The sequence below is a fragment of the Moschus berezovskii genome, chromosome 28 (assembly GCF_049115385.1).
Source record: "Moschus berezovskii isolate FMDL1 chromosome 28, NW_MosBer_1.0, whole genome shotgun sequence".
In the NCBI taxonomy this organism is placed as follows: domain Eukaryota; kingdom Metazoa; phylum Chordata; class Mammalia; order Artiodactyla; family Moschidae; genus Moschus; species Moschus berezovskii.
Genome location: NC_142487.1, coordinates 482,121 through 495,308, shown reverse-complemented (window position 1 = coordinate 495,308; position 13,188 = coordinate 482,121).

Sequence of the window (13,188 nt, the reverse complement as noted above, 5' to 3'; positions counted from 1 at the left end):
ATTTGCCAGGGGAGCCAGTTTATCCTGGGGTATAAGGACGGGGTGGTGTTCTAGACTTCTTCCCTTCTCGTGGCTACCCTGCTCTGTGTCCATGTTTCTTATTTCGCCCTGGACTCCTCTTCCTGGTTTCAACAATGTAAGCAGCTTTCTCACCACGGCCTTCAATGGCACTCAAGAATGCCTGTTTGTTTGAGAGAGTACCTGAAAGGGAAATTAGCAACCTAGGCAGAGTGTCTAGAAAAGGACACAGATATTTATCAGATGGAAACAGGAGGCTGCTCTTCTAGATAAGATTGGTGGCTAGTTCATCAACCTGGACTCTATCTGATGGAAATCTGCCTTGGTATTGAGCCACATTTTAATCCTTTGCCTCATATCTTTTCTGGAAACAGGTGGGCCATGGATGTTGTTGTCCAGTCTCTAAGTTGTGTTCGACTCTTTTGACCCCATGAAATGCAGCATGCCAGGCTTCCCTGTCCTTCACTATCTCCCTGAGTTTGCTCAAACTCATGTCCATTGAGTCAGTGATGCCATCCAATCATCTCATCCTCTGTCACCCCCCTTCTCCTCCTGCCCTCAATCTTGCCCAGCATCAACATCTTTTCCAATGGATCAGTTCTTTGCATCAGGTGGCCAAAGTATCGGAGTTTCAGCTTCAGATCAGTCCTTTGAATGAATATTCAGGGTTGATTTCCTTTAGGATTGACTGATTTGACTTTGCTGTCCAAGGGACTCTCAAGAGTCTTCTCCAGTACCACAGTCTGAAAGTGAAAGCTGTGACAAACCTAGACAGTGACATCACTTTGCTGACAAAGGTCCGTACAGTAAAAGCTATGGTTTTTCCAGTACTCATGTACAGATTTGAGAGTTGGGCTATGGGTAAATATTTGGATTTCAGAGGCAAGATTAAACCTCTTTGGAAAAAAAATGCAACATTACCTCTTATTCAGATGCAAAGCTTTTGAGTACCTCAGCTTGCCAACACCAAAGCGGAGGATCAGTTTCTAGTTTGGTTTTCCTCCACTCCTCTCTGACTGTGGCTCCCATTGCCTTCTGGGTATGTGTGGGGGGGCAAGGATTTGGAGCAGAAAGGATAGAGGGTGAAAATGGGGAAGTTTCTCACCCCGGCCTGGGCAGTGATCAGCAAGGACAGGGAGATCGGCCAAATTTCTTGTCTGCTGCAGCAGCAAAGCCCTTCTCCCCAGTGGCTCTTCCAGATGGAAATTACTCCAGTGTTCTGATCATTTCCCAGAGGGTGAAGTGGACGGGATGAGGAGGGATGTTCGCTCTTTTGAGCGAACCGAGCCCACATGCATCATGCTGCTTGCGGGCGTCTTCAGGCACCTTGCACATAGTACATACCCAAGAATGGTTTATCAGATTCATGAATCAGTGCTAGTTCATCACCGAAACGTTGGCACGTGGCTTATGAAAAAGAATAGCCCCTTAAAACCCAGTAACTCGGCTCAGGTTTAGTTTCAAATCCTATAAATATTTAGAGACTAACAAAGAGCTCTAGATGAATCTAGGTTGTGGAATTTAGGCTCACCAAGTGGTTTCAACTCTGGTTGAAGAGTCGAAGCACAAGACAAGCTTTCTAAAAATACTGATGCCCAGGCCCCACTCCAGTGTAACTGAATTAGAAACTCTAGGGAGGGACCTGGTATAGGCAATTAAATTTTTTTTTTCCAGGTGATTCTGGGGCATAAGACTACGAATGACTCATCTAACCAGGCAGGTGAAGTGGTTTTCCCAGGACCTCCCCAGGCTGGGGGTAGTGCTGGCTTCCCATCCAATCCTGTGCTCTTTCCCACACACCCCAGCAGCCCTCCTTTACCCCTGTGGCCTGTGGGAGAACTTGAACTTTTCCACTGGGAAAAGGGAGCAGTTGTTGACCCACTAACCCCCTGGACACAAGTGCTTCAGCACCATGGGAATTTTCCTGGTCCTATTTGTGGAAATGGTCCAATGTTGGATGTTTTTCCAGGAAAGGATATTATGAGCGGGGTCCCTTTGGTAACTGCCTATAAGCATTATTCGTGAGGCATGGGAAGATTCTAGCCCTAAAATATCCCCTTTGCCTTCAGTTACTTATGCTGAAAGGCATCTCCCAGGAATATTTAGAGGGGGTTAAGATAGATTACTTCATAGAATATAAATGAAGCTGTAGGTGACCTCTTTTCTCTCTGCTACTCTAAATGAAGGGCTGATCATTTGAGTACCTAGCACAGTGCTTGGCCATAATAGTTTTACAATGTGTATATGGTAACTTTTTACAATTTAATTGAATTTTTTTCTTTTCTTGAAGTATAGTTGATGGTACGATGTTATATAAGTTGTAAGTGTACAATGTAGTGATTCACAGTTTTAAACGTTATTGTTCTGTTCGGTCGCTCAGTCGTGTCCGACTCTTTGCGACCCCGTGGACTGTAGCCTACCAGGCTTCTCCGTCCATGGGATTCTCCAGGCAAGAATACTGGAGTGGGTTACCGTTTCCTTCTCCAGGGCATCTTCCTGACACAGGGATCGAACCCGGGTCTCCCGCACTGGGGGCAGATGCTTTAACCTCTGAGCCACGTTATTGTAGTTACTGTAAAATATTATAGTTACTGTAAAATATTGGCTACATTCCCTGTGTTGTGCAGCATATAGCTTACTTTAAACATGATGGTTAGTACCTCCTTAATGCTGTACCCTCCTCATATTTCCCCTCCTGTATTCCCTTCCTCCATTGGTTACTGCTAGCTGGTTCTCTATATCTGTGAATCTGTTTCTCTTTTGTTATATTCACTAGTTGGTTGTATTTTTAAAATTTCACATATAAGTGACAGTCTTTATCTTTCTTTATCTGACTTATATCACTTAGCATAATGCCCTCCAAAGCACTTAGCAATATACCCTCCATCCATATTGCTGCAAATGGCAAAATTTCATTCTTTTTGATGGCTGAGTGGTATTCCAGTGTGTGTGTGTGTGTGTGTTCTACATCTTCTTCATCTTTCTGTTGATGCACACTTAGATTGCTTCCCTATCTTGGCAAGTACAGATAACGCTGTTATGAATACTGAGGTGCGTGTATCTTTTTGAATGAGTGCTTTTGGGTTTTGGGTATATAGCCAGGAGTGAAATTGCAGGGACATACAGCAGTTCAGTTTTTAGAACTCTTATGTGTAAGAAAACCATGCTGGGCTTTAGGTACATTGTCTAATTATTACCACCACACTTAGGAGGTAGTTGTTATTATCCTTGTAATGAGGATACACGTTCTGAGACTCACATTCTAATTCTGATGCCTATAGGTTTCAATGAAACCAGAAGATCCTCTGAGCTCAGACTAACACTTCTGCTTCACTTATGAAATAGGCCCTTGACATAAGAGGGAGGGGGTATGATTTTCTCTGGGAATGCCTGATATTTAATTGTATCAAAAATTCAAGCCTTATAAACATTAGTCCATCAGCTTTTTCCAAAAGTGGAAAAACCAAAGCCTTTGAGTCTCTTGGTTTGGTGTTCAAATCCTAGTTTGATCATTTTCTGGCTGTTAAAAAAAGAAAAAAGACTGAACTCGCAAGAGCCCCACTCTCAGAAGGAGGGAAGAAGAGAGGGGAAAAAAGAATGGCGAGGACAGGGAAATGGAGAGTGAGGAGGAGTGTACAGAAGAAGGGAAATAAAGAAAAAGAAAAGAGAGGGAGCAGGTGGCGGTGGGTGGGAGTGGAGAGGTGGAGGAGGACCCTCAGAGTATGATGGGGAGGCAGGAGATGGATGCTGTGGGGACCTAACTACGTTGCACTGCAGGGCGTAGGACACTCGAGAGGAGAAGTGCTTTTTAAAGCACATTTCATTCTTTTTTGTGTGTATTTATTTTAATTGAAGGGTAATTGCTTTACAATATTGTGTTGGTTTCTGCCAAACATCAACATGAATCAGCCATAGGTATACATACCCAAGACGCCAAGCAGAAGACCGGGACCTGCTGTGAGGAAAAGAAGACTTGAATTAGGAGCAAACAGGAGGAGGCAGGTATGAGGGACGGTTTCCACAGACCCAGGGCGGACGAAGAGTAGAATTGGTTCCAGAGGAATTCAGTGACAAAAAAGATGCAGGAAGAAAAAGAAAACGTTGGGTCGGTGAAGGCTCCGAAGGGCTTCTCTGTAGGCCAGAATTAAAGACATTGTAAAAGTGAAAGGCATAAAACGGAACATTTTTGACCAGAAGAATGTACCTCTTTGAAGTGTCTGCCTCCCAAAAAAAGTATGTCGTGGACTCTAGCTTTTGCAAAAAAGGAGAAGGAAAAAAATTGGTCCAAGTGAATCAAAGGAAGTGATAAATCTGTCTGCGCCCCTCTCCTGAAACAAAGCACGTGGAGCTTAATTAATGCATTTAGCTACCTGACCAGCAAAACCTCCTTTTCAATCCTGTCTTGGGGCCTCATCTAATTCAGGAGTTCTTGGTAGATGAAAATCACTTTTAAGTGTGGCCTCTGAGGATGATCGTGAGTGCTATTAACTCCTTGGGGAAAAACCAAACCCATATATTCAGTGTATTAGAATGCTTATAAGTGTCTCATTGAGGGCAGTGTCCTCTAATATAGAGACGTGCGTCGTGAAACAAGGAAAAGTTAGCAGATTTGGGGAGGTGGAGAGACACTGGCAGAACTGACAGGACTGTTCTTAAATTTCAGACCCCGGACAGTGTGGGAGGGAAGGTTTCAGACAGGAAAAGGGGTAGAGAGGACACGGAAGATGTGAGATGTCTATTGTGAGAATCTGAGAAAAGAAAACGAAAGCCACTCGGAGATGGGGCCACGTGAGAAGAAAGGGATTGTGTCACACTAAATTAGAAGGGGTTAAATTTCTAGAGAAGGGACAATACCCACAGGCAGTGGAATCAAGCACCAAGTATTATACCGACCTGGGAGAACCAAGAAAGAGGCTACAAATGGGCAAGTCCACTATTTCTTCGTGTCTTTCTTCTGTCTCTCTGTGTTTCTGCCATCTCTGGGGCTGTCTCTCTGACTCAAAGCTAGCTGAAATGGCAGTATTCAAAATTTTTAAAAGGCAAAAAGTAACATCATAAGCAAAGGTGGGACCATTTACACAGAACCATGTTTTCTTCTTCTTTTTTTATTTTCCCCCACTTAGGGAGATGTCTAAGAGGACAGAAGGCTGTTTCAAAGATTTAGAAAATGATGGTCAAGCAGATATTTAAATAAATGTCTAGGGTAGTGTTTCTTGCATTTAGATACATCTCTTAATTTCTTTGTTATTTGATTTCAGAACACTGGAGCCTTACTGAGGTTTACTCATAAATTTGGAGGAGAGTTTTTGCACATTGGGCCAACCCTGCCGAGGAAGGCAAGGAGAAGCCAAGGGGCATGGCAGAAAGAGCACGGAAATGGGGGTGCCAAAGCTCTGGCTCTCTTCCTTTGCTCCTCTGGAATATTCAGCCTTGGCCTGTCACCAGACTCTGGGTTTCGATTTTTCCCGTCAGTATCAGGACTAGGGTATCCCAAAGATCTGATTCTAAAAAGCTATTTTTCTAAATTGGCCTCTCATCAGGAACTGGTTAACAAAAATTTAGAGGTTTGACATTTTCATTATCTCCTGATATCTGTTTCAAAAAACTGCTTTCCGTTTATTGGCTTATGAATCCAGGAGAAATCGCATTGGTTGTACTTATGCTTTCCTTTTGCTAATTTCCTGTCAAGATGTGGTTGAGATTTATAGTTCTTTCTAGGCAGCTCCAATATAGTCTTTTTGGAGAGAAAGTAGCTTCAAAGCGCTGTTCTGTTCCTATTCGAATACAATAAGTACAAGGAGCTGTCTCTCAAGTACCCGTGGGCCAGGTCAGCTCTTCCTGGGTAGTTGGTCACATTTCCATTGGAAAGACAGTGGAGTCGATGGGACTAAGAGCTGGGTGCTTCTCTACCACCCCTCCCCCCACTCACCCTCTATGTCTTTGGGGCAAATTATTTATACTCCTGAAGGCTCAGTTTCCTCATCTATGAAACTAAGATTCTAATTGTGTTTCATAAGGTTATATGTATGAAATGCAATAACACACAAAAAACCACTTGGCGTTATGTCTGATCCAGAGTACAGCAAGTGAATGTGAATTGTAATTGTAATGTCCCTGTCATTAACACAGTTACCAGGAACTTCTTACATTATAATGAGTCAGTTCAGTTCAGTTCAGTCGCTCAGTCGTGTCCCACTCTTTGTGACCCCATGAATCACAGCACGCCAGGCCTCCCTGTCCATCACCAACTCCCGGAGTTACTCAAACTCATGTCCATCGAGTCGGTGATGCCATCCAGCCATCTCATTCTCTGTCGTCCCCGTCTCCTCCCGCCCCCAACCTTTCCCAGCATCAGAGTCTTTTCTAGTGAGTCAACTCATCGCATGAGGTGGCCAAAGTATTGCAGTTTCAGCTTTAGCATCAGTCCCTCCAATGAACATCCAGGATTGATCTCCTTTAGAATGGACTGGGTGGATCTCCTTGCAGTCCAAGGGACTCTCAAGAGTCTTCTCCAGCACCAGAGTTCAAAAGCATCAATTCTTCGGCGATCAGCTTTCTGCACAGTTATAATGAGTAGCCTCAAATTAAATTCTATTCACTGCTCTGGTGGTTTGTGACTCAGATGCTTTCTTTCCTCCCCTCTCTGATTCTCATTGCTGAGTAGTTTTCCCATTAAAAATGTAACAAGCTGAATATCATTTAATAATAACAGTTAATTCAGAAGAATTATTTTCTCTCTATTTTTTTTATCACTTTTGTTCACTCCACCTACCTTTCCATTAGGGTCTTCGGGGTTAATGAGGAGCAGCTTTATACTTGGATAGTTGGTTAATCGCCAAGTAGAATGTGGGAAGAAAGCTACTCAGATGCTTTTCATCCTAGCATCCAATTCCCAGGGAACTCTGGAAAAAAATTTTTTTCCTCGTCTAAGGCCACCTACAGTATTAGGTAATTATTAAAGCTGATTGCATATCAGAGCCTAAATACAGTGTTATAGAACCGCGCTTCACTTATTCCTCCCTAACGGCAAATGAATCAGAGACGCTGCCATGTATTTTTGAAGAGTAAATCTTTGTGCTAATTAATTATATTAATATCAACATGTTGATATTGATATAATTAGCACAGTGGATGACACTGATATAATTAGCACAAATATTTACTCTTCAAAAATAAGTGGCAGTGCATATGCATATAATAACCTTAATAATAACACTGAACAGTTATACCACCATTTTCTCCAAGGAGCTTATAAAAATACATAAATAGCAAATAAACCAAAACTCAAACCTCTTTGAGAGTTTTAATAGCATCACTGAGCAAGGTTGAAGGAGATGACTTGGTCAGAAGAAAGCCCATGAATAGATTCTGATGGGAATCTTTCCCCAAAATGAAGTGACTCTCCAAACAGCTCCTGATAAGCCTGAAACTAAGAGCTGCACCAAATTATGTAATGGGATTGAAACTGAAAAGGAATCCTTCTCTTTCCTTATTCTAATTAATGTTCAGCTAATCTAAAGCCACAGTGATTTGGTTTTAAAACTAAACAGAATTGGGTAAAAGTAGGGGTGTCGGCGAGTAAGACAGGGCAATATATTTGGGCCATCCTCTCTTCAGTGTCTTTGACCTAGAAAGACCATGGGCCCACTGTCCAGAAAACCTGTCCCTAGGTCTTTCTCTCCTTTGTTTGATGATGCAGCTTCCCTGCCTCTTCATATAACTGTGACAGCAAGAGAGGGTTTGGGATGGCAATGTGCGGTTCCATGAGAGGAGAGGGTGGGCATGGTGCCTAATGGTTCCATTGGCACTCTGCTGTCAGGGGCCTCTGAGAACCAACTTTCCCACTGTGTTTGTGATGGGAGATATCAATCTCAACCAATTTCTTATTCCTTTATTTGAGTACAGGCTAACCGAGTTATACATTTTCTTACTGTAACAACCATGTCAACAGCCACCACAGTTTTGAAGCCACTGTGGCACACACACATATCTGCCCACACAGATACACAACACGCACAACACCAAACAGAGCCTCGAGTTCAGACAAACTCACTGATGAGCATGGTAGATGCAGGCTGGGAGACTTTTCCAATATGTTGTGTTTTATAACACACCGATTTACTGGCCAACCTCTGAGAAGTAAGCATGGTTTTACGGACTGACAGAAAGGAACATTCGTTATGTTAACCCTCTTTTCCCCTGAGGATAAACTCCTATAAAGGACCATTCCAGATGTTCTGCTTCTTAACACCTCTTTGGATGTGACGATTGCACAGCAGGAGGCAACATCTGGAGGAAAAGAAGACTTAGAATATTGGTGTGTGCCTGGTAGTGATTCTCGGGTAGATTCTTGTTCTTTTTTGACATGGACCCTTTTTTTTTTTTTAAGTCTTTATTCAATTTGTTACAGCATTGCTTCTGTTATTTATGTTCTGGTTTTTTGTCTGCACGGCATGTGGGATCTTAGTTCCCCAAGCAGGGGTTGAACCCACATCCCCTGCATTGGAAGGCGAAGTCTTAACCACTGGACTACCAAAGAAGTCCCTAGTCTCTTGTAGATTATTATTTTTAATTTCTGGGTGCACAGCAGAGAAGTAGATCAATATTTCTTCTTGAGTTTTGAGTTTTGAATTATCTAAAGAATTTTTCTTTCTTGCATTTGTGCAGTTTTAGAATTCCAGATATAAACTGACCTTCTTCATTACCCTAAATTGTATGGTGTTGCAATTTCTTTTTTGATAAAACTGCTTTGGTCTTTCAATAAAGGGCTTCATTGTTATCATGGTGAGAAATAGTAGAAAGTCTCATGAACATCATTGCTCGGACTGTACTTGGTTCTTGAATTGGAGGGAGGTTGAATTTCAGTCCTAATGCTTATGATTGTTTCATTTCATTTTGACGTCGTAATTGAGACAAATCTCCAATTCCCCCACCCCCCACCTCATCACCACATCTCTATATTCTTGCTTCCAAGTTTAATCTTCCACTGCAATTTGAACATAACAGCGTTGGAGTGGATGACACACACAGTGATCATTTTGCATTGTAGCCTCAGTCCATGACGTTTTGCAAAGCAGGTATCCAAAGGCACACACTGAACTCATTTTGCCAGTGTAATCTTGCCTTTTAATAGCTTCCTAACAGGGTATCCAAAGAAACACTCTGGAAACATTTTGCCCTCCTAATTTCATGTTGTAATGACATCAAAATGTCATAAAGCAATTACCATCCCAAGCACAAAATGATCTTTAGAAGTTACTTTCTCCATAGGCTCATTAACTTCTTTCTAGCTTTAATATCTTGATTGTTTAAAGAAATGTTCAATGCTAATTGAGAGACTTCATTTAAAATTGAATACCATTTATTTAGTACAGACTTTCTTCCTGTTTCTGTCTCCGTCTTTCAACCCATTTGCACTAGGCTGACAGAACCCTGGATTTATAGATACACACACACCTTTTGACCTCTCCAGTTAAAATTCGAAGTGGAATTGATCTTGTACAATGCAAAAATCAGCATAAGGCCTGGACTGCTTCGAGGACAAAGGGATCAGCAGATACTGAAGATGTCCTTGGTAGCAAGGATGTCCCAGAGCTTCTGCAGTGCCCCCAAAATACCAGGCTGCATCCCTATTATGAGACTTGGAGCAAACGTGAGGCACTTAACGGGAGAAGTTCAACACAACCACCAGACTTCAACTCCCTTTATTTCTAATGATTGAGATCTGCCAGGTGCATTTCTTCAAATGAAAAGTCTAAATCCAGAGAACTGACAGTGACAAATTGGATTCAGCCTCATTCTGTGATACCGGCTGTGATTTTCAGCTGTCCTCTCCTGCAACATATACAGGAAGAGTCTGAGCTTGTGTTTTTCTGCGGGCTGTCTGTCTGAAATAAATAAGGAATGGGGAGCAACCTCGACAACCTTTTCTACAGAAGCATGAGGGCCAATTTGCTTCTCCCACACATGCCAGGTAATCCTCATATCTTAACCTTTAGCTCTCAGAGCACATTCTTATCTGGATAATGGAAGGGTTGGAAATGAGCTCAACTCATTTGCACAAAGCAATGCCAAGGAGTCACGGCCTCTCTACTCAAATCAAGAGATAAGATGGCCTCTGACTTTCTCTATAGACTCCCTGTCCAAGACTAAATAACACAGGGATGTTCTTGCCAAATATTTTTTTCTTCTGTTTTGAGATCCCTCCAAGGTGACCTACAGAGTTCTTAGCAACCAGTTTAATCATTTGCCGATGGTGGAGAGACAGAATGATTGGTTCAGATGTTTGAAAATAAAGCTAAAAGTGGGAGGGGCTACTTGGTTAATAATAAATAGCAAGAAAGATATATGAATGAAAATAAACATCTTAATGATTTACCATTGCTATGAAACCAATAGGTTGGTGATCCAATTCGATATCCGCAAATTTGTATAATCCTCGGGGTAAAACAATTTAATGGGTTGTCTCTTTTATAGTTACAAAAGGCCTTTCGTGTGATCAATTATACATAAGAGTACAATAAATGTAACTTCCTTCATACTAATCACAGCTAACTTAAATTCTCCTGTTGGTCTTTGGAGTGTATGTAGCATTCCCAATAAAGTTTTTAGTTCTGACTCTTACCAAAAGTTAACCTGCCCAGAACTTCCAAGTAAATCTTCAGTATGAGGGACTTTTTTCCACACTAAATAAAATGGTTCAAACAATACAGTTTGTTAGGAAACTGCTGCCTCCTCCTGTTCTGGCCCCTTCTACAACACGACAATCCTGCTGCTTTAGTCAGCCAGTGGGCAGTGGGGGGTTGGTTTGATAGTCTTTTTTCTGTTTGGTTTTGTTTGTATTTTTGTCGGAAAGGCAGCCTAGCACTGTGTTAACACTGTCACCCGAGGCTAACAAAACTTGTCTAAGAGATGGAGATTGCCAGTCTTCACTCCAGTGACAGGTCCCAGGAGGCCGTCGGACCCTCCCAGATTCCTATAAAGCCCAGATTCCCATCTGTTTTATTAGATGTTTAATTAGTTTGCTCCTCTATGAAACCAGAAAGTAAAATGAAACCCCTCATCGTGAACCACTTAAATTAGAGGTAAAGGTCACAAAGACTCTAAAGTTAGCGAAAAATAAGAAATGACTGAATTCCCCGAATTGCTTGAGTGAACCAACTGATGCTTGACTATGAGTTAGTTGATTTAATAAACTTTCTTGTAGCCACTGCTAAGTACCAGAAACTGTTCTAGATGATATAAATGCAGTCATGAGATTTAACTCTGTTAGCACTTCACAGAGTAGAATGAACTTCAAGGCATTCCCCTGTACCTACGCACAATGCATGGACAATTCATTTCAAAGTATGAAGCATCTCAGAACATAGAGGATAGGACTGAAGAAAAATAATAGGGAAAGGCAGTGGATTTTTTTTTCTCAAGCCTCCAAGCATAAAATGAAAGATATCTGAGGAGATTTCTTAAAGTCCCAGTTGGGAGATTAGTTAATCCGTTGAGGATTGATTTTAGGGCTGCACATCCTGAGAAAGTTACATGTATGTGAAAATTTAGGAAAATCTAGGTCTAAGCACTAAAATAAAAGATGGGAGTGTGTGTGTGTGTGTGTGTAATTTGCTTGAGATTATCTAAGAAAGCACATTCTAAAGACTCACTTGTTGATGCCTTGATCCATGATTTTGGCCTCTCTAGTGAGGTTTGCTAAAGAAATCAGGCTGCCAGCAAAGTACAGCAAATTGGAAAAATGAACTGGAACATCATAATCTGCTTCAGCTCTAGCAAAGAAAAAGACATCTGGTAGACCACTTGGAAGCCAGCCAGTGATGAAGACTTCAATTAAAATAAAGAACATGTCCTCAGGAGAGCATCTCTGAGCTCAAGAAGTTATAAGTCCAGTGTGCTACTTGAAAGCCAACTACCAGAGAAAAATCATTTTCAAATAAAGCAACACAGAGCAAGCAAGCTTTGAATTCTTTCAAGAAACCTCTTCCTACATGTACTGCCCCAATGATGACTTAACAGGAGCTGGAGATACCACCACTCGATGCTGGAAATAGGCTCTCACAGAGGAAATGAAGCTGAAGGTCCCCATAACGTCTCTGTCATTGTTTGCTTCTCAGTCATGTCTGACTCTTTGCGACCCCATGGACTGTAGCCCACCAGGCTCCTCTGTTCTTGGGATTCTCCAGGCAAGAATACTGGAGGGGTTTGCTATTCCTGTCTCCAGGGGATCTTCCCTACCCAGGGATTGAAGCCGGGTCTCCTTCATTGCAGGCAGATTCTTTACCACCTGAGCCACCATGGAAGCCCCATAATGTCTCTGGGGAAGCTGTAAAGGGTGTCATGGTGCAACTGAGCATGTGTGGATTAGGGGTTGGGGGATCTAGGTTCCAGTTCCAACTCTGCCACCTTTGATCCTTGAACCTTGGGCAAGAGACTTCGTCCTTGTTGGTCTCTGTTTTCCCAGTTGAAAAATAAGGATAATAAAACCTACCTCATAGGACTAAGGGAAGAAATACATTATATATTCTATGGAAAGATATTTAATACAACGCTTGTCATATGTTAATACTGTGGCTACAATATGTTAAAGAGAATAAACCAGAGAGAAGAGAAATTCTTTGCTAAGAATCTGGTGTTAATTTTCATAATAGATAAATGGAATCTCATGCAAACAGCATCGATGAAATAAACACCCTGACTTGCAAGATACTGTTGTGCTTTCCTGAAAGAAGTATCATGCAGCTATAGAAGAGAGAAAAGTGTTTTGTAGCATCCCAGACACAGACTCAACGATTGAACATAGACACCACTGGACACAAAGCCAGCAAATCTCCACTTAGGAAAAGGAGTCAGTGGTCAGTGTTTGCAAGGTAATGAGGGCTCTGTAAATTGAAATTGCACAGCAATTCTCAGTAGACTATATGCACTAGTTTCTTGGTATACCAGTAACAGAGTGTTTTATTAATTAGTATTCTTGATATCAAATTTATAACAAGAACATTTCTGTACTGTAGTTATTCCCAGAAATCCTGGAAACCATGAAATCAATCACCGTGGTGATTCAAGAGAACTAGCACAGGGTATCAGAGAAGGCAATGGCACCCCATTCCAGTACTCTTGCCTGGAAAATCCCATGGACGGAGGAGCCTGGTGGGCTGCAGTCCATGG